Source organism: Marmota marmota, unplaced genomic scaffold, assembly GCF_001458135.2.
Source record: "Marmota marmota marmota unplaced genomic scaffold, marMar, whole genome shotgun sequence".
Classification (NCBI taxonomy): domain Eukaryota; kingdom Metazoa; phylum Chordata; class Mammalia; order Rodentia; family Sciuridae; genus Marmota; species Marmota marmota.
In genome coordinates, this window is record NW_025999913.1 from 10764759 (window position 1) to 10790299 (window position 25541).

Consider the following 25541-nt stretch of genomic DNA (forward strand, 5'->3'; position numbering starts at 1 on the left):
CAGACCCAGCCAATCCCTAGATGAATGGACCACAGTGGCCCCAGCTAACCTCAAGGATAGCAGAACATCCCGCATGATTGGGAGGAATAATACAATATTGATGCTTTAAATCACTGGTTTTGGGGATGGTTTTTACACCGCAGTGACTGACTGATTCAAAAGAGGTCCTCAGTGGTTCTTAGACACAGGAAGGATACAGGATCACCATCTCAGTCCTCCCTCCAGTCAATTCCCAACCCTGTGACCTCAGTCTACCTATAATGCCAGCCTCTTCGGCTTACAGATTCTTTTATCCTGGCATAGCCATACTTTTTTTGTTATTGTTGTCTAATTAGTCATATGTGACAATAGAATTAATTTTAACACATCATACATAAATGGGGTATAATTTCTCATTCTTCTGGTTGTACACATGTAGAAGAACACCAGTCATGTAATCGTGCATGTACATAGGGTAATAATATCTGATTCATTCTACTACCCTTCCTACCTCCAGACCCCTCCCCTCCCTTAATCCCCCTCTACCTAATCCAAAGTAACTCTATTCTTCTCTAGCCCCACCTCCATTGTGAATTAGCATTCACATATCAGAGAAAATGTTGCCTTTGGTTTTGGGGGATTGTCTTATTTTGTTTAGCAAATCCAGCCATTTACTGGCCATGATTTCATCCTTCTTTAGGGCTGAGTAATATTACATGGTGTATATATACCACATTTCTTTATCCATTCACCTGTTGAAGGGCACCTAGGTTAGTTCCACAGTTTGGCTATTGTGTGTTGAGCTTCTAGAATCATTGATGTGGCTGCATCACTGCGTTACACTGATTTTAAGTCCTTTGGGTATAAACTGAGGAGTAGGGTAGCTAAGTCAAAGGGTGGTTCCATTCCAAGTTTTCTGAGGAATCTCCATCCTGCTTTCCAAATGGTTGCACCAATTTGCAATCCCACCAGCAATGTATGAGTGTGCCTTTCCCCCCACATCCTCACCAGCATTTATTGTTGCTTGTATTCTTGATAATTGCCATTCTGACAACGGAGAAGGGAAGCCCAGCCATAGGTAACAGTTTTAGTGTGTCCTTTGAGCTCACATTTATTATTCTTTTGTATTACCACTAAAATGGCAAGGGAGAAATAACAGCAGGGAAGAACATGAAGACAACCCCAATCCTAGCAGAGAGGTCCGGGTGACTTTCTCCCATGGATAGGCCCTGTCAATTGGCTACAGTTAAATTCCTATTTTCCACTCCTAAGTGGATTTCTTATGATTAAACTCTGTAGTAAAAATAATAATGGCCAACATTTATTACGCTTGTCCCATGTGAGGGCTCAGGGCCAAGCATATAGCATTTAATTGTTAACAACTCCATGAAGCAGATTCCTTTATTTATCAAACATTAATCAGCAGGCGCTCTTCCAGGTACAGCATGCAGACACAGACCACACAGACCCCGATGGCCACTCAAGCCAAGGTGGCAACAGAGGACCTGGAGGCGGGCCGTGAGGCTTCAGGACACCTCAGGAAGGCAGAGCCGCCCTGGTTTGCTGCTGTTTAGAGACGGGCTGGGAGGGAGAGCTCTGTGATTGTTAGCACCATCCTGCCCATTTTACAAATGCAGAAACGAAACACAGAGTCACTTGCTGGAGATGATACAGCAAGAAAATGCAGAGTGGCAGCCCCGTCGGGATCTGCTTGACTCCAGGGCACATCTTCCCCATCCTGCCCTCCTGCCTCGCGTTTAAGATCTCCAAGCTATGGAGGTTGGAAATTGCACGGGGCAAGCTGTCCCCATTTCACTCCCCCATCCACTTAGAAGAGAGAAATAGGCCAAACCCCTACATCAACAGATCAGTTTGAATGAGCATGATGCCCTTGTGACTCCGAGAATCCTTCCCCTCCTGTGAAACACATGACCACAGTAAAGCATTTGGGCAGGGGGACACCTAGTCCCAGCCCCAACCACAGTAGCTTCATCCTGCGGGGCTGCAGCAACTACCCAGGCTTCCCTAAAGTCGAAGCCAATGACTTTTCTCTTGCAGAAGTTGCCAGATATTTCCTCATAACTGATCACTTAAAGAGGACGGAACAACAACGTCATAAAAACATCAAAGAGAACAGTCAAGAAACAGTGTGTTTTTAAGGGTTAAGATGGTCCAGGACAACCTGACACCTGGTGATATTAAGTTTGATGTCGGGGAAGGTGGCTGGGAGCTTTGGCAACATGACGTCACGAGCACCGTCACTGCCAGGAAGCAGGTGGCCATGACCCTTGTGCGTTCAGTTTTAAAACTTACTAAAAATATTTTATCAGGGTAAAACCTCATTAAAATTCTCTAATGTAAAATATTTTTAATAAAAGCCATTTTTTTAAGTTGCTGATCACCAAAGTTGAAACAAAAGGGCCTCTATGAATCAACTTCTCTCTCTCTCTCTCTCTTTCTCTCTCTCTCTCTCCCTCCTTCCAAAGCAGAGGACTCCCAGATTTTCAGCTGCCAGCCCCAGAGACCCCAGAGGTCCAACTGTTAAGAGCACCAATTTCCGACCGAGGAATCACTTGCAGAGACTGAAGGGTAACTGACATCACAATTTATTGCCCCCAAAACAACCTTCTCAGCTCAAAGCAAAACCATGATTACGGGTGAGAAAGACACCCTGTTCATTCGCTGGCTGTGAGAGAGTGATTTACAATGCGTTCTCCCTCCCAGCAGAAGGCTCTTGGCAGTCACAAATACCGGTTTTGTGTATTCAGAGGCAAAGCTCTGAGGAGCAGAAGAGAGTAGAAAGGACATTTTGCATGGGAAGTGTGCCTCTTTCCGACACATTGATTCCGTAAAGTCACAGCCCGAGAGCCCTTGGAACCCTCCCCATTAGGGAAACTGACTCGCGCCATGGTGAGGACAAAGACGGGCACTTCCTTTTTTGCTTTTTTTTTTTTTTCTCTTTTAAGTAGTTCCCTCTCCACTGAAATCTCCAGGTGTCTATTTATGGCTTACAGGAAGAGAGAACCCCACCACGCAGCAAAAAAACACTCACATGGCTTTAAAATGCAGAACAACATGGACCCAGCCCCGCTGATGGGAGACAGGCGATTGGAAATAGTATGAAGTTCCTGTCCCCCAGGGAGCCCGCAGAGACAGCGCTTAAGAGAAACTGGTGACTCTGTGCACACTTTCCTGACACCACCAGGAAGAGCGCTTTGGTGAGGGATTCAGGAGACAATGGGCAATGAAGTGGGAGAGTCAAAAGAAGCCAGGGGCCGAGCTTCAGAGGAACCACCTAGAGGGAATCTGCCGGTGGGACCTTCCTGGCATCCCCACCCAAGTCAGCATATTTCTAGAAGGTTCAGGACCAGGAATCCACCGAGCCTGCTCCTAAAACCTGGAGGGCTCTTACATACGTATCTTCGATTTTCCCAGTCGGAGCAAGTGCCCCCAGTGCAGAGGCATGAGACTCAATTTCCTCCCAAGTCCAAGATCTCCTGATAGAATTAACCTTTGGAAATTCCCTCCCGGGGACTGGGAATTAGTCAGCTTTAGGGGGATGAGGAAATGGCTCTATGCTGAGGGAGAAATGAGTCGGATCAAAGTTTTCCGCGTGAGTTTTCTTTAGGAGATAGGAAGGTGTACATCCAGAGTGGGGAACGTGTGGGACTCAGAGCACAAGGAAACCCAGGGTTCAAACAGTCTGTCTCTGAGCAATGACGGAAGCTCTGACTCTTACCTGGTCAAAGGTAGGGATAATTATGGGGGTGACTTGCTATAAATATGACCTGCCGAGATTTATCCAAAGTGTCAGGCACAAGGCCACCGCTATATCAGTGCTCTATGCAGGGAGCCTCTCCCGTGTTTCGAACCCAGGGTTAGTTGCCCTAAGCCCAGTCACATGACCATCTGGGGTCAGCAGGACAGAGCAGCCATTGGCCATGTTGGCTGTGCTGGTCCTGGTCCTGAACCTTCTAGAAATATTCTAAACATGAGAAGAAAATTAACTGTCTAAGGAAAAGAAATCGATTATTCCCTATCAAGAAGACCTGATTGTACGGGAGAAAAGGAGGAAGACAATTGGAAGCCACCAGCCACAGGCTGGGGCCTTGGAGAGGATTGTCAGGCATGGAGCAAGACACCAGGGACCTTTGCATTTCCGGGAAACGAGAAATCACTTTTTTAGTACAAGTATGTCCCCCCCCCCATCCCAAATTGCCTGGGTGTACTGTTGTAGAAATTTTATTTGCTATTTAAAATTAAAACACACTTGGCATCTTGTTGTTTTCATTTGCTAAATCTGGCCTCCCTTGGTCATCTTTTTATGTAGAAAAAAAAATTGTCTGAAAAGTCAGTTGGCCCACATGAACTCCAGAATGTCCCTCGTTCCTGTCCCTAGACAGAATCAAGCCCCTGGGGGCAGAAAGAGTCCAGAGAGACATAAGTGAGGGGAAGAACAGAGACAGGTTGGGATGATGGCTGGGAAGACGCAGCACAGCATGGAGCCCGCCTGTCTGGGGAAGAAGGGACAGGAAAGGCCAGAGGGCTAGCAGGCAGCAGGAGGGTCTGCAGGAAGGATGGCCGGCAGGCAGCCGCCAGGAGTCCCTCACTAGTTTCAAGATTCGCTGAGCGCATAAGCACCAGAGATGATTTTCTTATGATTTAGGAAGGAATGTGAAGCTCATTTCCTGCCACCAGGTGCTGGGGGAAAGGCTGTCGTCTGCTGCCCCTTTCCAGGACCAGGGTGTCAGGGAGCAGGGCTGGTCTTCCTGGCAGCAATTGCTAAGCCTCTCAGGGCACCAGGGTACAGCTCAGGTTCCAGGACCGACCAGAGGCAGAGCTTTCTGCACCGGGGTCGATGGCTTTCTCTTGACACCTTATTGTATTCACCACAATGGCTCCGACTCTCCCCACCCCAGGAAATAAGTCCACCACCCCCTGCTGTTCCCACCTCCTGGGCCCCAGGCAGGTCCTCCTGTCATCTGAGATGTAAGTCACACCTGGGAGCTGTCAACAGCCATTTCCCTTCCCCAAACCTGCGCTGAGGCTGAGCAGGAAGGAGGAGGAAATGAATACAATAACACTGGGGCAATGGGATCATCCCACGGGAGTCCACGGTCACGGTCACCAGTGAACAGACGCTCAGAGAAAGACCTTGACACCTCCCGAGAGCAAAGTGCACCTGAATACAAGGTGGACCAAGTGGATTTGAAAAGGCACCGCCTTCAGGCTCCCTGGGCCACAGGGAAGAACAGCAACTGGTGACGTCTCCACTTTCCCCACTCGATGCACAGAACAGAAGCTGAACCCAGCATCTGCGCAGGACAAAGGGATCCCGGGGCCCCGGCAGTAAGCAGAGGAGTGGTTTGTTAGCCATGAAGAAAACACCAACGCTTGAATTTCCTCCTTCCTGCTGTGGGAAACGCGGAACTGAGGAAGCCCATTCCCCCCACCCCACCCCACCCACACACATCATAGAGCGGAAGCCAAGTCTGAAAGTCAGGGAGGAAGGTAGTGGAGGAAATCCCAAGGTCAGAGCCAAGGTCTGGGGAAGTCCGATCACTCCACGCGTCTAAAGCAGGAGGTCCAAGGTGCAGAAGAAGAAGGGGCTGTGAGCTTAAGAGACCCTCCTGGAGTTAGCGGGGTGCAAGTTAAGAGAGGGCAAACGGGTGAGGGGCCAGCCAGGCAAACACGAGGGAAAGAAGGAAAGGAGTACGTGCTAGAGGTTAATTGTGGCCGTCAGAGACGAGTGGCTACAAGGGGGAGATTCATTTAAAATTAACGAGGCATCGGTTGCGTTTTATAGGTCTTCCTAGACAGCAAGATCAGAAGCCACAGGGGCAGATGAGGAACGGCTCCTCAGAAACTTCCCGACCAACCCTGGAGCCGTACGCCCACCCTGAGTCTGCACATCCAAGGAGCACAGAGGTGTAAAGGTGCCAGGGGACCAGGAGAGGAGAGAGGTCTTGCCCAATGTGCACACCTCGGGGCCAGTCTGACACCAGGAGGGGTCCCAGGGACCGGCGAGGCCACAAGGCCCTGAGGATTTACTTGCTGGACTCCAGAGATTGAACCATTTGCTCTTCCCTGGGATCACAAAGTGCCACGTCACACCACTTCAGTCAACACCACGCAGCACCTAGGACGTGGTCCCTTGAGGTAGTGATGAGGTTCACACTGCGACACAGTCTAACAGTCCACTCCTCAGAACACAGCTCCACACAGCAACCTGTGAGCACGCAGCGCTTGAGTCCCATCTCACCATCACCATCCTCAGAGTCAGCTGCTGCAAAGGATTCACGCTGGCAATGCCAAGCCTGGCTTGGCATGGAAGCTTCTAGAAAGCATGGAAGCTTCTAGAATCTGACTAGGGAGTTAGGATGGGCCAGCCTCTGAATCTGAAGAGTTCCCGCCTCTGGGAAGGCACTCTGGATGCCCCAGGCGTAGAAAATCACTTACCCTTGGCGTGTTTTGTTCAGCTTCCTAATATCTCAATTGCTTGATTTTTTTTTTTTTTATTCAGAACTAAGAACTTGGTCTCATTTATCTTGATGCCTGCCACATGGCCTAATGAAAGCTCCATCAAATTCCTGCCTGCCAGAGTGGAGGAATGAGAAGACAGAGTTCGTTTCTCACTGTGGAAACCAGCCCAGAGATAAAGATGTACCAAGGAAAGACAGAGAACTCAGGAGGGAGGAAAAACAAAAACATCTGCAGGCTAGGAAGGAAAGTGGGACATGGTGACACTTTCACTGCTTGGGAGTGCAAGATGGCACATGCTGGGCTGAGGACCAAGCGATAAAAGGACACACTGCCTTGCTCTTATGTATCAAAGCTTCCAAAGGCCAGGAACTAGAGATGTATAAGACCCTCTAGAAGGAGAAGGCACGCCCACAGCTGTGGTCTCGTAGGGCCTCCGAAGGCTTTCCCTGATGCCACGATGTCAATGACCACAACTGTTCACCAGTTGATTGCCACCTGGTGAAGAAGGCCACCAGAGTGAAGGAAGAATACGGACAGGAACCCGCCTCCTCCTCCAAAGAAAAGAAGCCGAAGAAGTTCAGGTGATCCCCACAGTGTAGCGCGGAGGAGAGGGTCACTCCGAGAAGACTCAGGGCGCACAGCAACGAGCCACAGGGCCAGGGGACTCAATCCCAAGCTGCATTCTGGTCCCCACTTTCTTCTCTGAAAGAAGGTACCCACTGGGACTATCTTAGAAAATTTAAGCACAGACCCAGTGTGGCCAAAAAGCCTCCTTCTTCATCCAATTGTCTTCCCACCTGCTCAAAAATGTACCCATTTCCAGCTTCTAGAGTAGGGACAACATGTCCTTTTTGCAAGATTCCCTGCCTCTGAGTGAAGGGCAGGCTCCTAGTGGGTACTGGAGGCCTGCTGTGTGCTGGGGCGACGAGCAGTTCATCTTCGTCACTGCCAGAGCAAACTGGCCACGTGAGGAAGGGGCTCTGTCTTCTCTCCGTCAGATGTGCCGGCCATTCAGGAGGAGCAGGGACGTCACAGGCCTCATCCCAGATGTGTGACTCTGCAGGACTGGAGGCCTTTGCAGTAGGACTACTGGGGCTGGGGAGAGACTGAGCCAGGCAGGGGGAAGAAGGGAGAGATTCCAACGTGTGTTGTGTGCCCAGAACTGCGCTGGGGCTGGGCCGGGAGGGAGAAAAAGATGGAGCATCCCTCCCTTTGGCTCCGAGGAGGGGCCAGAATCGGAATCACTGTTCTATCCAGACACCATCATTAAGATAGTCTTGGCTGACCTGGAGGTCAGACTCCCCTTGTGGGCCAAGCATGCTTGACCATAGAGAGTGAGTGGCCTTGGACTTGGAGAGGGCAGGACCGCCTCTGCTCTGCAGGGCAGGGATCCTAGGGAAGGGGCCTGGAGAGTCCACCATGAACACAGAGAAGAAGGGAAGAGGAACTTCAGGGTCTACTGGAGTGAGGCAGACCTGAAGTCAGGTTCAACCTACCGCAGAGCAGGGCTAGAGCATGCAGCCCGTGCACACCACAGGTGAGCCTGCAGAGCCATCAGCCTTCACTGGGGCTACCAGAAATTCTCCGGGAACCCTCTGGGCTTCTTCCAGCCTGGACACCTGGGGCTGTCAGAGTGACTTTGAACATTTTAAGACATGTGACCCTACTAACTGATGAGGTAGGGCGCTCCAGCTACTCCAGGTGTGCTTTGTACAACCATCTATGTTCTCGGGACCGACCCTACTGACACCCTTGAGTTGTGTTTTTGAATTGTGGGGTGAGAGCAAGATCATCCTGAACTCAGAGGAATATTTCCAACCAGGAGGCCCACAGCTGCTGAAAGCCACAGCTGAGTCGGAATGGCCCCTGGCATTTTGCCAATAGTATTGGTTGAGAGGCAAGCCATTAAGATGATGCTGGATTGATTCGGTTGTATATTAGACCTTTATTGTCCGCCTCGGCCTGCTACTTTGGAGTTCTCGCGCTACTGTGGAGTTCTCATGGGGATTCCCGGAGAGTTCCCATTGGTTGGGGAAGTGCGGGAGGAGGGATTTCCGGAAGAGGGATTTCCGGTTGTTGGTTCCTGGAGGAGCCGCGTGGCATTCGGGAGAGTTCCCGGGGAGCGTGTGTGGAGTGTGCTGGTGGAGTTCAGAAATAAAGTTTGTTCCTGCTTCAGTGGCTCGTGATTTGTGCCCAGCCAGACTGCGGCACACAGCTTCTTTTGTTTAACCTGACCCCTGAGGTCAGCAAAACAAGTCCCTGCCAAAGTGACAGTTCCAACATTCAAACCAACCGCCTGCCAGTTTGGATCTGGAAGGTCCCTAAAGGTCCAGGTGTTCAGGTTTGGTCCCCACGGTGGTGCTATTGGGAGGTGGTGGAACCTTTAAGGGGTCCTTGGGTCATTGGGAGTGTGCCCTCAAAGGAGATTGTGGAACCCTGGTCTCTTCCTCGTCCTCTCTTTCCCTCCCTGGCCATGAGATGACAGGTGTTGCTATGCAGCACACTCCATAACGATGTACTATCTAATCACAGGCCAATCAATCACTGAAAACAGTGATCCAGAATAAACCTTTTCTCTTTATAAGTCAATGGTCCCAGGTATTTGTTACAGTGACAGAAAGCTGACTAACATCGACAGAGAAAGCTAAACACAAGCTCAGCGCCCAGTTTGATTCAATTCGGCATGTTAAAATCTTTCCCCCAACCTGATTTCTCCGGCTTTATTATATATGATCAAGTGAGTTTGAATGAAACTGTCTCCAAGTCCTCATTTTTATTTCATACCAACAATATTATTTTTATCAAGCTCATACTTCAAGAAGCTTTCTTCTACTCTGACTTTCCTGAACCAGGGGAAATTATCTTGTTCCTTCCCTTGAGTTTGAAAGAAAACCTTTCCATAAGTAATGTTTATCAGCAGCACAATTTCTTTTGCAAAAAAAAAAAAAGAAATCTGCACATAGAAAGAAAAAGAATACAAGACTAGGATAATAGAAAGACATCGGGAAAGCTTAAGGGGAGTTGGTGTCTTCAGCAGTCTTAACCCCTATGTTCTTTGCTGGGGACAGTGACCAGCTGCAATGGAGTATGGACACTTGGTTGGATTCCTGCTGGGCTGGGCTTTAACCCTCTCACTTCAGGATCACAGGAAGATCTCTGAGACAGGGGGAGCCAGGATAGAGACAATAGTGTACATACATATAGAGTTTCTAGAAAGAATAAAATTTCCAGAAACAGGCTCTTGTGATGGCTGAGGCTGACTGGTTTGAAATCTGTAGGACCAGTCAGCAGGCTGGAAACTCAGGCAAGACGTGATATAGTCTTGAGGCAGAATTCCTTCACCCCAGACCAAAAACAAAAAATCTTGTTTCTCTTTTGCTCTTTTTTGGGGGCGCTGGGCTGGAGATCAAACCCAGCCTTAATGCATGCTTAACCAAGGCTCCACACTCAACACCGAGAGGAGTGATTGACTTAACAGGTAGATACTGTCACTCGGTCCACTTGACACATGCAACTACCATCAGGACAGGTTGGAGAGTAGGAAAAGGGGATTCCAGGGTCCTGCTCTTGACCACCCCTCACAGGAGTAGCTTGATATCTTCACCAGTTGCCCTGGTCTCCTGCCTGAATGAGGTTTCAATAGAAGCCTATCACCAGCTTGTGGCTGTAGCTGCAACTCCCTGCTGCTCTGTAATGCAGCCAGCAAGGGCTGCCAGGAGGGGAACTGCCACAACAGCTCCTGTTTGTTGAGAATCTGCTGGTCAATATCTAATGAAGCCTCCGTACCAGTATTTAAAAGATAATAGTTCTGCTAGTCCAGGAGCAAAATGCTTGCCTAACATATGCAAGGCCCTGGGTCTGATCCCCAGCACTCAAAAACAAATAAAAAAAAACCCAAGAGATTTAAGAAGAAAAAGATAACAGTTCCTATCTACCCTTTCTGCAGATGGAAAAACTGAGGCTGCAAAATATCAAGTGGTTGATCGGGCACCATCCATGTAATGACTTAGGGAGCTGGGCTTTAAACCTTCCCAGGCTCTTTGCATAGCACTGTGGGGGCAAAAACACGTGCTAACTAGAGGTCGATGTGGGGATGTGGGTTGTCCTGGTTTAGGTAATCTGCAATAGGATGCCAACACTAAGCACTGGGGGTTTTAGCCAGTATTAAAACAATAGACGAAGTTTCCGTTGTTAATAATTCCTCCTATAACCAAAGCTCAGCTGCTATTGACAGAGTTAATTTTCCAGTTTCTGATCTATGAATCTTTGGTTTTATTTTGATCCCAACTCAAGTTTCCTTCCAGTTCCATAAGTTTCATGCTGAAGTTTATAATAGAATGCAAACTATGGTTGATACCCTCATGCACATAACTCTCTATTAGCAGTGTGGTACATAACTACAAATTTATCAGCATATTTTGCTGCTGTATTATTTTGAATGGCACCCACCTTGCCCCCAAAGCAATAATACTTTGATTGCAAACTATTTCCCTTACCAAATATACTTCTTCCCACAGAGAACTGCTACCATGGAAATCTGTGCAATAGATTCATTTTCGTGGCATTGCATATCGAATTTGACAACATAATTTTGACATTTGGTAAAAGTACATCTTTGCCTACATCTTCATAAGGAGACTTGCTTAATAGCGTTTTCTTGAATGTTCCTACAGTACATATTTTATGATGACATCAAAAATGGGGGAGTTGTCTTGTTTTCGGTTTTCCTCTCTTGTGTTTTTGGACACCTGAAGAAGGAGTTTTTACAAAGTTTAAAAAGGCGCCGGAAGGAAGGTTCTGACTTAAAAAAATAATAAAAATAAAAAGATTTGCTACTCCATACGGATTCAAAATTATCAATTCAGTAATAATGCCCAATTCCTTCTTGCAGTACCCATAGCCACATACATTCCTTCACGTACTCTCTGATGCCAAGTTCCTTTGGAAAGAGCACTCTGAATTCGATTCACGAGAAACAAATTGGACTTATTTCACTCCAAGAAATTGGAACCACATATAATAAAATAATGCCAAATTATGCTTGGAACTAGGATATGCTTGGTTCCGATTTCTTGTGACAAAATAGTTCCAGATTACAGCTGAAGTGTACAATGTGGAATAAATCCTTTCTTATTTTTAGACATTACAAATATCTCTAGCATTGTGTTATAGGAAAAAAAATGTTCTTCACTTTCTGCTGCATCCTCACCCTATTACTATTCCCTAAAGGATAAGATTTTATATCAAAGGATACCATTCCACAGGTGCTTACCTACTGAGGTCACAAAAAGACCTTGTTATAAAATGTTTTCATAATTCATACCAAAGCTTGAAATCCAGGTAGTTTCATTGTGAGACTCTGGTGAATTCCTTTTAAATATCTACTGAACTCAATGTTAATAGCTAACTATTGACAAAATAATCTGTTATTTTACTCTCTATTCAAATGAAATTGCCTCAAGGTTGCTTCTATTTTCATCTCCTATGTGAAGAGTGCTGGGGGGAGGGCTGCTTCTTGTTCCTTAATGAACAAGACATCATTTTAGTCCATCTCTCTGCTCATTCTTTTGCATGCAAATAGATCTACTGTTCTATTAATTACTCAGAAAGCATATTTTAATCAGTCATCCTTTGAAAACATCTATCACTGGAGGTGTTGATATGTTCAGTCTACATATCCTGACTCAATCTCTAGTATTTTTTCATCATTACGTTGAACTCAAACAAAAGACTAAATAGAAGTGATAGCCTCCATTGGTTTGGGCCAAGATGAGCAGAGAAGCTCCTTTGACCATACATGTGTTAGGGGCAGTGAAGGGGTGTCTTCTCTTTTCACCCTCTGGATTCATCCATCCATCCATCCATCTTATTTTCTTGGTGAATTTCAGGATCATGCCTAGCATCAACTGAGCATTCAAGACAACAAAGAATGCTTGTTCTTTGTCAGAGTGATGAAAGTCGGGGGTGAGAAAGGAGCCACTGGTGCCTGTGCAGAGGATGAGCTCAGAGGCTGGGGACGGACAGGATGGATCCAAAGGCCCAGAGAGAGAGGATGAGGGCCTGGACCAGGGCGGGGATTGAGCCGGTGGGGAGTAGGAGACAAACAGAATTGGTGGCTCTTCGTTGATCATATATAGGGGACAAGATGAGGAAGTGGGAGGATAATCCATAGTCACTCCCAGATTTCTACCTTGAGCAACAGGTAAACTGCAGGGTTGAATACTTATTTAGGAAACAACGTGAGAATGGAGAAGCATTTGTCGGGGAAGCCTGGAAGTTGGATTTTGGATATGATTTGGGGGTAGCTGTGAGAATTCCAGATAAATTATCCAGTAAGCGGTAGGATAGAGAGAGAGGTCTCGGTTAGAGACACAGGTCAAGGAGTGTAGCATTGAGGTGATGTTAAAAGCTTTTATCTAGAGAGAGAGTTTGCATGGGGGGGGGTGGGATCAGCTAGAAGCAGAACAGGGATTCAAAGGGTAGGTAAGGAATAGATGCCCATCAAAAAAACAGAGAAGCAGCAGTTGGTGAGGAATGGGGTTTGGGAAGTAAAGGAAGAAGACAGTTTCAAGAAGAGGAACCTGTCAACAGTAGAAAAAGCTGAGAAGTCAAGAAAGTGATGGGTCCGAGCAGGGTCTATGGGATCTGGCAACTTGGAGGTTGGTGATGACCTTGGCAGAAAACAAATTTCAGGGAGTTGAAGGTGGGATGACAGATGAGGTTATGGACACAGTAGTTGAAAACGAGCTGTTCTAGAAATCTGGCCATGAGAGGAAGGAGAGAGGTCATGCAACCTATTTAGAGGACCACACAGGGTCGTGCCAGGATGTGCGCCAACAGAGAGGCACCTTGAACGTTAAACAAATGCCTCTACTGTTAAGCCAACGCCTAAAATCCATTGCCAGGCATTGAAACTTCTGTCATGTGGGTGCAGGATCTCCCTGGTGATATGTGAATTGCTAAAACAAATGCACCACGCATCAAACTCAGGGTCTCCCAACAGACATCCTTTAGTCATCTCTTCATCTCATGGTGGAAGACTCTCAGGTCAGAAGAGAGTGACTAGCTCAAGGTCATGCACAGAAGTAGCTGGTAAAGAAGCCCACTCCAGTCCTCCACAGAGAGTTTTCCAATAAGGAGAAAGGTTTTTGTTCTGACACAATTATATGAAAATTGAGAAACCCTAATCAACGGATTTCCTTCATGGACCTCATCACAACCTGGTCATCTCTCTCTGTGTAAAACAAAACCATCTCTTTTACTTCCAAGTTAGAATTGCTTTGTGGGTACCAAATTTTAGGGCAATATAATTTTCCCAACTCCTCTCACTTCTTTACTTAGCACATTCCTGCCCTTGTTAATATAAAATGAGAATATCTGCACACTGCTGAAGGGGGAATTTTTCTGATTTGTCTGGCCAATGTGCTGCAAAGTTTCCAAAGAAGAATGCCTTCAGGACCCAAATGGAGGCATGAGTAGTCTTCTATGGGTGCATTTTAGGTTTCAAGTGATGAAGAGACATGTACCAAACCTGTAACCTGTTTAGTTTTCTGGTCCTTCTTTACTAGTTCCTGCTCTCAATTCTTTTAATCAGCTATGCTTAAAGCCCTTTAGAACACCGTGTGCCAGGCAAAGAGAGTTGCCCTCCACAGAGGAAAGAGAAGTCACCTAATTTCAGGGCAGCTGATTTATTCCATACAGAAAAACTTCTTGGTTTCCCCCCAAAGTTATCTTTTCTCTTGTTATTTGGAAAGCACAGTAATTTTCCACTTATTCTCCACTGATGTAAAACAGATTTGTCTGAAACCTAAAGAAAGCTCCATTTTGCATTGGCGTTTCTCTTATTTATTTATTTTTTTTCCCTAGTAGACCACTACAATCGCTTGGCTATGCACGCCTGTATTGAACTTGGCTCTGCGCTGTACCACACTTGCAAAAATGTTCTTTTCTAGACGTGGCGAGAAAAAGCCTCGACAAGCTGAACTAATACCATCTGCCTCTCCAAAACGCTTTAATTGTATTGGCAAAAAGAGCATTTCTTATTTTTTAAAGCCAACTGTAACTGGATTGTTGGAGCAGTACCGTTAAAAGGATAATGACAGTGTTACCCTCAAATAGATTTTCTTAAAATAATTGCTTTCCCCTGTGAGGGCTGGCAGGGTATCTGTCAAATTCTGTTGGGGTCAGCATGTTCTTTGATGCTGCCCACCGGAAGTTTGTCTTCCTGACTCCCTGTCTTTTTCTTATCGACACTCAACCTAGTTTTAGTTACCTATTTACACTTGGGTTGGTACCTGTGTCAAAGTTCAATTTTTTTTTTTAATGGTGCATAGGTAGCTTTCTCAATGGATCAATCCCCCCAATTGATAGGCTGACAATCATCGTCTGCACCTTCCGCCTGCATATCTTGGTGAATCCGCGACTTGTGGCAATGACCTGGGTGAAGAGGGGGAGGTCTCCAGACTCTGCTGGGAGAGGGTGGAGTCCACACGGCCCAGGCTGTGCACCTAGGCTGTTATCCTGGGGCTGGAGAGAGGAAGGCTGGGTGTGTGGTGCTGCTCGAGGCTGTGGATGTGAAGCCACAGGGGACTGGAGCTTTTCTCTGAAAAGGGAAGGCACCAGAACAAGGAGAAGTTCAAGCCCTGAAGCCAAAGGTGTTTATTTGGCAGAGAACTGCAGAGAAGCCATTTAGGGAGAAGAAGAGAACTTAAAGAGATTCCTGAGACAGATACGTGCAGATGGACAGGGCATTTTATAACCGACCGCCTTTCGCTCTTCGGGCCAGGAGGAAGCTATTTCAGGAATCAGTTTATGTAGGAGAAAAGATTGGAATCTATATTCGTTGTTTTATTTTATGCCCCGATTCAAACTACTCCCTAAACTGTCACGGAAGAGGCTGGATCTCCATGAACACGGGAGCTCCACAGTGGTGCAGATACAGTCAGAGGTTGGAAGGCTTTTGCTGCATTTCCTTGACGTTGGACTTGAGTTCAGCTAATGTCACTGGATTGACAGACCACCTTGTCAAACCCACCCAAAGTTATTAAACTAATGGTTTATATAATGGAATAGCAAGTTGTTCTCTCTTTGCCTCTGTTTAGAATTACATTCTAAACACAGGATGGAGACGGCGAGCACTTGGTTTCTCCCCTAAGTGATGCATGGAGGATGGATGAAGGCAAATTGAAACACTTTTCTGCTATGTTACCTTCTCAACCCATTTGTTTACAATTTATCAACCACTTATATGGGTTACAAAGAAAATCCACCGCGATTTATTGCTTGGAGGGATGATGCACAGAATTGGAGAGAGAATCACTAATAAATTGATGGAGAAGTGCTTTGTTAATACAGAGAGCTATTGAAATGTGTAACGAGAAGTAGCCTCTTCAAGGTCACTCGCCCAACAAGTGACTAGAAGTCAGGATGCCTTACTCTTCATGTATCAGACCTACAAAGCCTGAGTGGAGTGCGCCTTTAACCCCACTTGGGTCCTCCAGAAGGGGTTCCTACTTATTTCCAGCTCACAAAGTAAAATAAGAAATTGACCAGAGCTTCTCCAGCGTCAGTTTGCAGCCAAATCACCTGGGATCTTGGTGAAAAGAGAGTTGCGATTGATAAATCTGGGGCAGGATCTGAAATTCTGCATTTCTAATAGCTTCCAGGGGAGGCCAATGCTGCTGGTCCAAAATGCTGCTCCTATTAAAAGCAGGAGGAGAAGCACAGAGACTCCCTCAGCCATTAGGACTTAAATGTCTGCCCTGAACCCTCTCTGAAGGAAGATAACATTGTTAGCTAATTTGTTTAGGGTCCAAGACACAGAAAAGAAAGCACCCAGGTGGGGAATCCCTGGAAGGCAAATAGAGATGTAGAATGGGAGTTTAGGAAGAGAGTGGGGCTGTGAAGATGTGGAGAAACGATGACATACACGGGTCAAGTGATGGCATTAGTGCAGATGGCACTGTAGGTAGTTAAACCCATGGATGAATAGATGCAATAGACAGGAGGTCCTCCCAACTACTCAGCTCAGGTCCATCATCATTGCTTGTCTATGCAAAGATCATTTTTAATTTTTAAAAAACTCATTCATTCACCTATTCACTTTGTCTCCATTCTCCCTACCTCGAGCAAATTTCCAATGTGTTTGAGGCAGATCCTCTCATTTTGGTAGTGTTCTTACATAAGGTATTTCCTATTTCATGTGCACATTGTTTTTCTGGGTTTCTCTCATTGAGGTGTTACAAGCATATGGTCAAGTGAAATGACCTTAATTAGGAAGGTTGTTGAATTTGCACAGATGCGCACACCTAGGTAAACCAACACCCAAGTCAAGACATAGAATGTTTTTCGGCAACTCCAAGCAGGTGTTTTTAATTTACGCAAGTGACATCATGCAACAGAGATGCCTGGGTTTCTCACCTCGTTCCACCGCCCAGTGCTTTCAGACTTGTGGATGCTGCTCTGTCTACACATTTGCTTCCAATTACTTCACACTGGCCCCCATTATGCATCAGCGACATTTCATGTGACCTTTCCCAATAAAGGACACCAAAATTGCTTCCAACTCTCTTCACTACAAATAATGCTAGAAAGGACATCGCCATTTGTGTTCTCTTACGGACCCATCTAGGTTGTTATTTTTTTCTGGAACATAACCAGGAGAGATGCTGCTGAGCCACAGGGTCTATGTATACTTATCTGAATGATGAATCACCAGAGTGCTTTCCAGAAAGGCTCCACTTCTCTGCCTTGCAAATTCTTTTTTTCTAGAGTCATACTTACATTTCTTGTGAGTGTCTCTTGTGTTCAATGGGACTCAAGGCAGCCAGGTTCAGAGGGGTTTCCCTGTCGCTGTTGTGCATGAATGGTGATTCTTTCATTCATAGAAAAACTCCTTATTAAACACCCAAAGTATGCTAGGTTTTTATCTAGGGGTTGAAATTATAGCTGAGAAGAAGGTAACCCCTCAGCCCCAGGCGATTCATGGTAATTAAAGCCGTTCAATAGTTGAGTGCAGCACAGAGTGAGTGGAAGAGAGAAGAAAAAGTCCGGGAAAGAATGTTTAGAACAAGGGGGAAAAAAAAAAGTTGTTCTGAGAGGTGTGAGGACAATAGGAGAAAGAGATAAGAGAACCAAAGGAAGAGTCCCCAGGATGGAAGAGAGTTCCCTGGTTCCTCATTCCTGCCCTTCAGCCTGTTTGGAAGCCCCTCCCCACTCCCCAGAGTCCAACAAACCCCCAGTCCTCCACGCTACCCACACTCCTAGAAGAGCAGTTCTCAAACTTTCTGGTTTTGAGTGCCTTTTCCATAATAGAAAAATATTAAGAACCCAAAGAGTATTTATTTGGTGCATTAAATCTGTCAACTAACATAAATCAAGCTGAAGAAGATTCTAATTTTTCCCCCCACCAGTGGTGTGGTAGGGATTGTACCCAGGACCCCGAGCAAGCTAGGCAAGTGCTCTACCTTGGAGTTATGCCCCTAGACCTCTAAATATTTATTAACTCTTTTAAAAAAAATAAATTAACCTATGTTATCCTGGAAAAATATTCTAAGAAAAATAATTATTTCTTCCAAAATGAAAAAAAAATAATTGTGGCAATATTTTGTATTTTTATAAATCTCTTTAACATCTTGTACGTCTCTCTCATGCTCTTTTCTCTTTTCAAGTACTGGAGATTGAGTCCAGAGATTGAGCCACACCCCAAGTCTTTTTTGATTTATTATTTTGAGATAAAGTCTTACTAAGTTGTTGAGGCTGGCCTCAAACTCGCTATCCTCCTGCTTCAGCCTCTCGAGTCACCAGAATTACAGGCGTGTGCCACCAAACCCAAGTTCTTCTACTTCTTAATAGAAAACAGCTAACTGTCTCTTCATTCAATCTTTTGTGCTATGTTGTTTTAGTTGAAGTATATAAAGAAAATTCAGCCACACAGAAACTCTAAGGGGCAAAGGTTATGTTTTAATAACCTTTTCAGATAATTGTAGACATTCTTTTTCCATGCTAACTCAAACTGGAAAAGTGACTGTTTCTTAAAAGTTATTTGTGATGTGGAATCTGAAACATTATCAGTGAACTTCTCATACTTGATTACATTAAAATCCATTGATCTATTTTGCACTTTGAATGGATTTTTTTTTACCTCCTTATGATTTTATGACATCAAGCACTAACTGTTTGGAAAACATTGATTCACTGAGTTATGCAGAACTTTCAAATGCTGACACATTCATTATGGAATATATATATATATATAATATATATATATATATATATATATATATTAAATCCCATACATTCATAGTACCAACAATCTCATGAGAAAAGTCTTCAAGTATTGAGAAACTGTCAAGCTCATGGTAGTGAATATGAGTTTTCCCAGAATCCTGTTTTTTATTTCAAAGCTAGAATTTTCTAATCTATAACCAAAAAAAAAAAAATGTCAATCGTTTTCCTTGAAGAGATAGACTCACTTTGTTCATTTCCAAGAAAATATTTGGCAAATATCCAAGTCTGAATAACTATAGTTTATCTGTCAGTCATTGTGATGAGTAGAATAAAATACACCACCAGCACCATATCACCCCAAAAGTGCATTCACTTCCCAGTCTCAGGAACCTCTGGATATTACCTTCCATAACAAAAGCTGTGATTAAGTGACGGACATGAGCAGGGAGGCTGTCCCTGGATTATCTAGGCAGGCCTACATCCAGTGACAGGTCCCTTATAAGAAAGAGGCAGAAGGAGATTTGGGAGAGATAGGAGAGGACACAGGGACTCAAACAAGAGAAGGTCGTGTGAAGATGAAGGTACTTTGGAGTGACGCTGCCTCAAGCAAAGACTTCCAAAGCACGCAGATCACCGGCAGAAGCTGTGAGGGGTGAGAAACAGATTCTCCCCCGGAACCTCAAGAGAGACCATGAGCCAGGCTCGGTGGCGCACACCTGTAATCCCAGCAACTCAGGAGGCTGAGGCAGGAGGATGAGGAGTTCAAAGCCAGCCTCAGCAGATTAGTGAGTTACTTAGCAACTCAGCGAGACCCTACCTCTAAATAAAATATTACAAAAGGCTGGGGATGTGGCTCAGTGGTAAAGCACCCCTGGGTTCAATCCTTGGTACCAAAGAAAAAAGGAAGAGAGCATGGGCCTTCCAGCACCTTGATTTGAGACTCCGGCCTTCAGAACTGGGAGAGAATACACTTCTGTTGTTTTGAGGCAACCGGGCTATGGTAATTTGTTACAGCAACCCTAGAAAAACAACACAGTCTATTTCAAATAAAAACTGGTGTTCCACAAAAAGTCTGCTAGTTTAGCTAGTAATTCAAACAGTCACACAATCACTCTTCTCCAGAGAGCCATCATTTTTCAATATGGAGGAGCAGCGTTTTATACACAATTCTTATTTCATCGCCCAAAATATTAAAAAGATACGCACTCTAAAGTTAAGACTTAATGAATTAAGAATTGGTAATGTTTCATCACGGCCGTTGTTAAATGGTCTTTCTTATGCTGCAAGTGATTGGCAGTAAGAACTCCATGACTTCTGGTACAGTGGGTACCTCGGCCTGTCTTCATGCTGAGGTCCCAAAGTTTCGCCTACCCTCACGTTTGCCCATCATTGCAAATATCGTTGCAGAAAAAAAAAACCTCAAATATGATTTTAGTATCATTATGAAAATCATTTTGGCTTCAAGGATCCCCTTTAAGTTTCTTGCATTCTCTAGGGGCCTGCAGGACACATTTTAGGAACTGCTCAGACAAATACAGGAAGACATTAATTGTAAAATGTAAGTGGTGTTGACTGAATTTGTCTTTAAATTTTTCTATATTTTTGAAATTTTTCATAATGAACTGTGGAGGGAAAAGTTTTGTGTGTATGTAGGGGGAAAAAAGAAAGAAAGAAAGAAAGGAAAACAATTTTTTAGTTTCTGGTTTTTTGCCTTACTCCATTGACCTAACCTGAGGGAGGAAACTCCAGCCCTTGGCCTGTCCTGTGTGGCCCAGGGCTGCTCGTCCAGCCTCCTATCTTGTCCTGGAACCATGCTGTGCGCTTGACCAGCCAACACTGGACTGTCCAGAGGCCACACCATGACCTTTCCTAAAGTCGTTCCTTTTCGTGGACTCCTCCTCACTCCACGACGCTGTTCTGTCCCCTCCAGACACCAGGAACAGATCAATTTAGCCTTCCCTGAGGACCCTCCCCTGGCCTTGGGCTTTCTACTCCCAGAGTCAGGTTGAAGAGCAGAGCAGGTGGGCATCTGCCCAGGACACTAGCAAACACGGGTTGTTAAAACACTGAAGGAATGAACAGAGGAGGCAGTTAGCTCAGGTCCCCGTGAGCAGCGTCTAGGTAACAGGTGGCAAGTGAATTAATGACAGGAGTTAAAGTACTCCAAGTGGGGTCATTCCACTTCCTCATTAGTCTGTCCCTCATAAGTATTTTCGCCCTGGATGTGAAAAGTTACTCTGAACAGCCACGGGCCAATGCGGGACAGTTTAAGGCCGCATGGGTCATGTCACAAGACAAATCTTAGGCTTTTTTGTTGTTATTGGGGAAGAAACCCGTGCCTCATGCATGCCAGGCCAGCACTCGACCGTGGGGCCACATTCCCTGCCCTGTTTTGTTGTTGTTGGGTATCGGGGGTTTGGTGGGTTTGGGTTTTGTTCTAGGTTTTTTTGTTTTGTTTTGTTTTGGTTTGATTTTTGTTGTTTTTATTATTGTTTGCTTGCTTGCTTGCTTCTGAAACAGGGTCTTGCTAAATTTCCCAGGTTGGCCTCACATCTTTTATCCTCCTGCCTCAGCCTCCTGAGTCGTTGGGATTACAGGCATGAGCCACCATGCTGGCTAAATCCTAAACATTTTAATGCCTCCCAAAGAATTAATTACCTGGTTTCAAAGACTGCATTTTCAAAAGGTTAAACTGTTCCTATGTATTCTTTGTCTATGGTAAATCCCTTATTTTAAACAAGGAAAGAAAAAGGCAATTTTTCTTAACAGAGAATCCTTTTCTCTTTTTTAAATTGTTTTTTAATACTTGTAGATGGACATCATGTCTTTATTTGTTTAGTTTTTTATGTGGTGCTGAGATTGAACCCAGTGCCTCATCCATGCTAGACAAGCACTCTGCACAGGGCTACAGCCCCAGCCCCAGAGAATCCTTTTCTTTACATCAAAGCTATTTATGTGTTGAACTAATATTTAAGAAACATTATCTTAAAGAATGCCAAACTATCCACCTTCCTAGGAGTCCCGCATTTTCAACCAGTCTAGTCGTCTGAGCTGCTTCTTACTTGGCCAATTTTCGATCCTGGCAGGATGTAACTGTAATTATTTGAATTTCTCTCTCTGCGTTTGACTTCAAGCTTCTTGACAGCAAGGACTGTCCATTTGTCTTTGGATCCCAGGACCTAGCCCAGTGTTTGGACTGTACCACATGCTCCCATAGCTATTTGTCAATGAAGTGAATGTTTCACAGTAGGTGAGACCCCTGTGCAGGTACAAATTCACAAATCCACTGTACAAATTCCACACCTGAGCTTCTCACAGAAGCAGAACCCCCCAGCAGAGATCCCAGTTCCTCTGACAACTCACTTAATCAAATATTTATGGAAAGACAAGTGTCAACAACTTGCAAACCTTGGAGCTGGATGCCAGGAGAGTTGCAGAGCAAAACAAGGTCCCTGCCCTTCTGCAGAGAATAATGCAAACTCTACAACGCTCATGAAATGTTCCAGAAAAAAAAAAAAATGAAGCATGCGGAATTCCATAAAACAAAAGCAGGCGTCCTCCAGAGGACTAACAACTTGAATAGAGGATGCTAAAGAAACTGGTCCCTCCTTTTATCGCTCAACAGTTAAATGCAGACAATGGATGAGGATCGCTGAGGCCCAGATTCCTAAGCTCATAAACCATGCAGCATGTGACGAAAAATAAAATCAAGTTAATAAGAGAGGATCAAATTCTAAAGAGCATCTACACATAGAACACCCAAATCTCCATTCAGGGATGAAAGTAAGTTCTTGAATCCTTTTCTGAATAGCCCATGGGTCACCTGACAGTCTGAACTTACAGCATCAACAAGAAGCTTTGTCAGGTGGTCTCAGCTCCATCTATAAAGCAGGAGTAATATAACTTGCTTTTCTGCCCATAAAAGAGTTAAATTAGAACTAACCGGTAAATATTCATTTAAAGACATTTGTGTCTGGGGGGAAAAAAAAACATACTCATTAGACACAAAGCATTCTGATGTCTCCCTCAGAACTGGTAATTAAATTGTGTCACTTTACAAATGTGATCAGATAGTAGTTGGCTGTCATTTAGCCAAAAGATATGCCCAGTTCACTTGATTTTCCCCAACGACCTTCCCGAATAGTTCAGACTTAGAAGGAAAAAAAAAAAAAAAAAAAAAGCAGGTCAGGGTATTCACTCTCAGATGAAGATTTTACTGGTGATTACCAAGTTCATTCTTGATATCTTTAAGTCTTCTTGGCTAACCTGGGCTCTAGAAACTGTCTTTCTCTGAATGCTGTTGTTTGCCTGCTCTGCAGCACCCAACCAACCCTGAATTATTGAATGTCTTGTTTCAAGTACCAATTTCCAGGGTCAGGGTTTATCTCCCTGGGAGGATAGAAACCCTCTCAACCCCTCTCCTGTCCCTCCTGACATCTAGCTTAGCACTTCTTGGCAAATACTTGCCAATTTGACCTGAATCTTTAAGAGAAAAAGCCAGCTATGGATGTGACCATGGTCCCTCCAAGCATACCTCACAAAGGCCTTTATGTCCCCACCAATGTATTCAAAGGCTGCCAACTGATGGGCTAAATCCTAAAAAAAAAAAAAAAAAAAAAAAAAAAACAGATTAGAAATGGGAGCAGAAGAGAACTTGATCCTCAAGCCCCAAATTGAGGTTTCATTATTAAAAAAAAAAAAAAATCAGAGCCTGCATCTTTTTAAAGAGCAAAGACTTGGTTCTCCAAGCCTGTCACTCCATGTACCATCTTTCAGTGAACAGGGAAAAGAAAACGGCACTGAAGGAAATCCCCGTGCCTCAGGGACAGATGGAATGCTTGCATTTGGAGTCTTTTTAAAAATTTTTTAATATGCCCCGCTAGTCAAAGGTCTCCATTGATGTGAGAAATTAATTAGTAGCAGCTTCCGCCATTGCAGCTTGGCTTAACTAATTGCTGATATGCCAGGGATGGGGGAGGAACAGCAAGCAGGGTGGGGTGGATTACCACAAAACAGATGAAGTTTTAATTAATGGTGTCACTGGATGTCACTTCTCCCGGAACAAAGAATGACCTCTTAGCTGGTAACTGATGCGGTGCGCATTCACGGCACAACCACAATCCCTTCCTGGTCCAGATGGCCCCAGCTGAAAGGAAAACAGGGGAGGAAGATGCTAAGGTGGCAGGAGCATCCTCTGAACACAGGGGACCACCTCCACAGGTCCAGGGACACAGAGCCTGCGGGGGCCTTGCTGGGTGATATACGGACGCGGTGTGCAGAGATAGTACATTCACATTGACCTCAGAGTGTACAAAACCGTGCAGTTTTGACACAAAAACTACAACCCTACATTTAAAATGATTACTGACCCCCTTTGACATCTTAGCTGTAAGTAGGAGATTTAATCATATCGTCGGGCTCTGTGATTTATGAATACCATAAATCACATTGTGTTTTTTAGCCAAGTCGTGTCTGTCACCGTGCTAAGGGACCAGAGCCACTGGCATCTTAGTAAGAGATAAAAACAAGACTGTTTATAAAGATATTTCCGAGTCGACAGCTAATTGGGAGCTAGAGGAAATGAGCCTGGCCAGACTCCCTCGACGTTCCCTTTTTCCCTGGGACGAGGTGGATGCTGCTGTCAACTGCCCCCACCCTCTCAGCCCAGCCCAGTACCCTCTATCACCTCCTCCCTCTGCAGGGACGCGGGTGGCGCCTTATAAAATCAGCATGGATGCTTTCGCACAGGTGACTGATGGCTGTCCAAAGGTGGGGGCAAAAGTGGCACTCTATGTGTGGGTTTGCTAAGATTGGGGCAGAGGACAAATTCAAGTTCACCAAAGAAGTTAGTCGAGTGGTATGTGATTGAGGGGACCCAGGGCCTTGTGTGGACCAACACCCAACGCTCAGGCCTCTCCAGAATGCCAGGCAGCTTCTTTGTTTCTGCCTACATTGCACCAACATCCACTTTACACTAAAATCTACATTACTCCAAAAACTTGCTTCAGAACCCCGTGACTACCAGTTTCATCCTAATGTCTAATAATCCAGGTAAGTTGTTATGATATCCGTTTGCCCTGCCGGCCATCACAAAACCCCTTAGACTGTGCCACCTGAACAGCAGAACTTGGTTCCCTCACAGTTCTGAAGACCACAAGCCCAAAATCAAGGCCTCGGCTTGCAGATGGAATCTTCTCCCTGGGTCTTCACGTGTCTGGGTCCTTGTCTCCTCTTCCTGGAAGACCACCATCAGATTGGATAAGGCCCACTCACATGACCTCCTTTTACCTTAGTTCCCCATTTATTTATTTGGTACCAGGGATTGAACCCAGGGGCGCTTAACCACTGAGCCATATCCTCATCTCTTTCTTATATTTTATTTAGAGACAGGGTCTCACTGAGTTGCTCAGGGCCTTGCTAAGTTGCTGAGGCTGGCTTTGAACTTGAGACCCTCCTGCCACAGCCTCCTGATCCAGAGGGATTCCAGGCGTGCTAGTTTCCTCTTCAAAGGCTCCATCCCCAGCAGTTGCATACTAAGGCATCAGGGGATAGGGTTTCAACCTATGAATTTGGACGGGGGGACACAATTGAGCCATATCCCTTGTTTTTTCCCCAGCATCGCCAAATTACATGAGTGAGCATGCCCAGGCGTGCACACAATGCACGACACTTTACCTTTACCCTTGATTTTCTCAGAAGTTCCCAGTATTGCACTGGAAGCTGTATTGAGAAGTCCAGGGTCTTGTGACTCACAACAGTCTCTCGGGTAAACCCAAAGCCTGGCTGTAAATGCTCAGTTTTCGGGACATCTAACCCTTTCCTGGGGATGGTGGATGCCTGGCCACCCTAGT

General features: G+C 45.3%; 1 long non-coding RNA gene across 1 annotated transcript in view; it reads right to left on the reverse strand.

Annotated features, from left to right (window-relative positions):
• Window positions 1–25541, reverse strand: part of LOC125615593 — a 43939-nt gene that overhangs the window by 7314 nt on the left and 11084 nt on the right. The window lies entirely within an intron of this gene.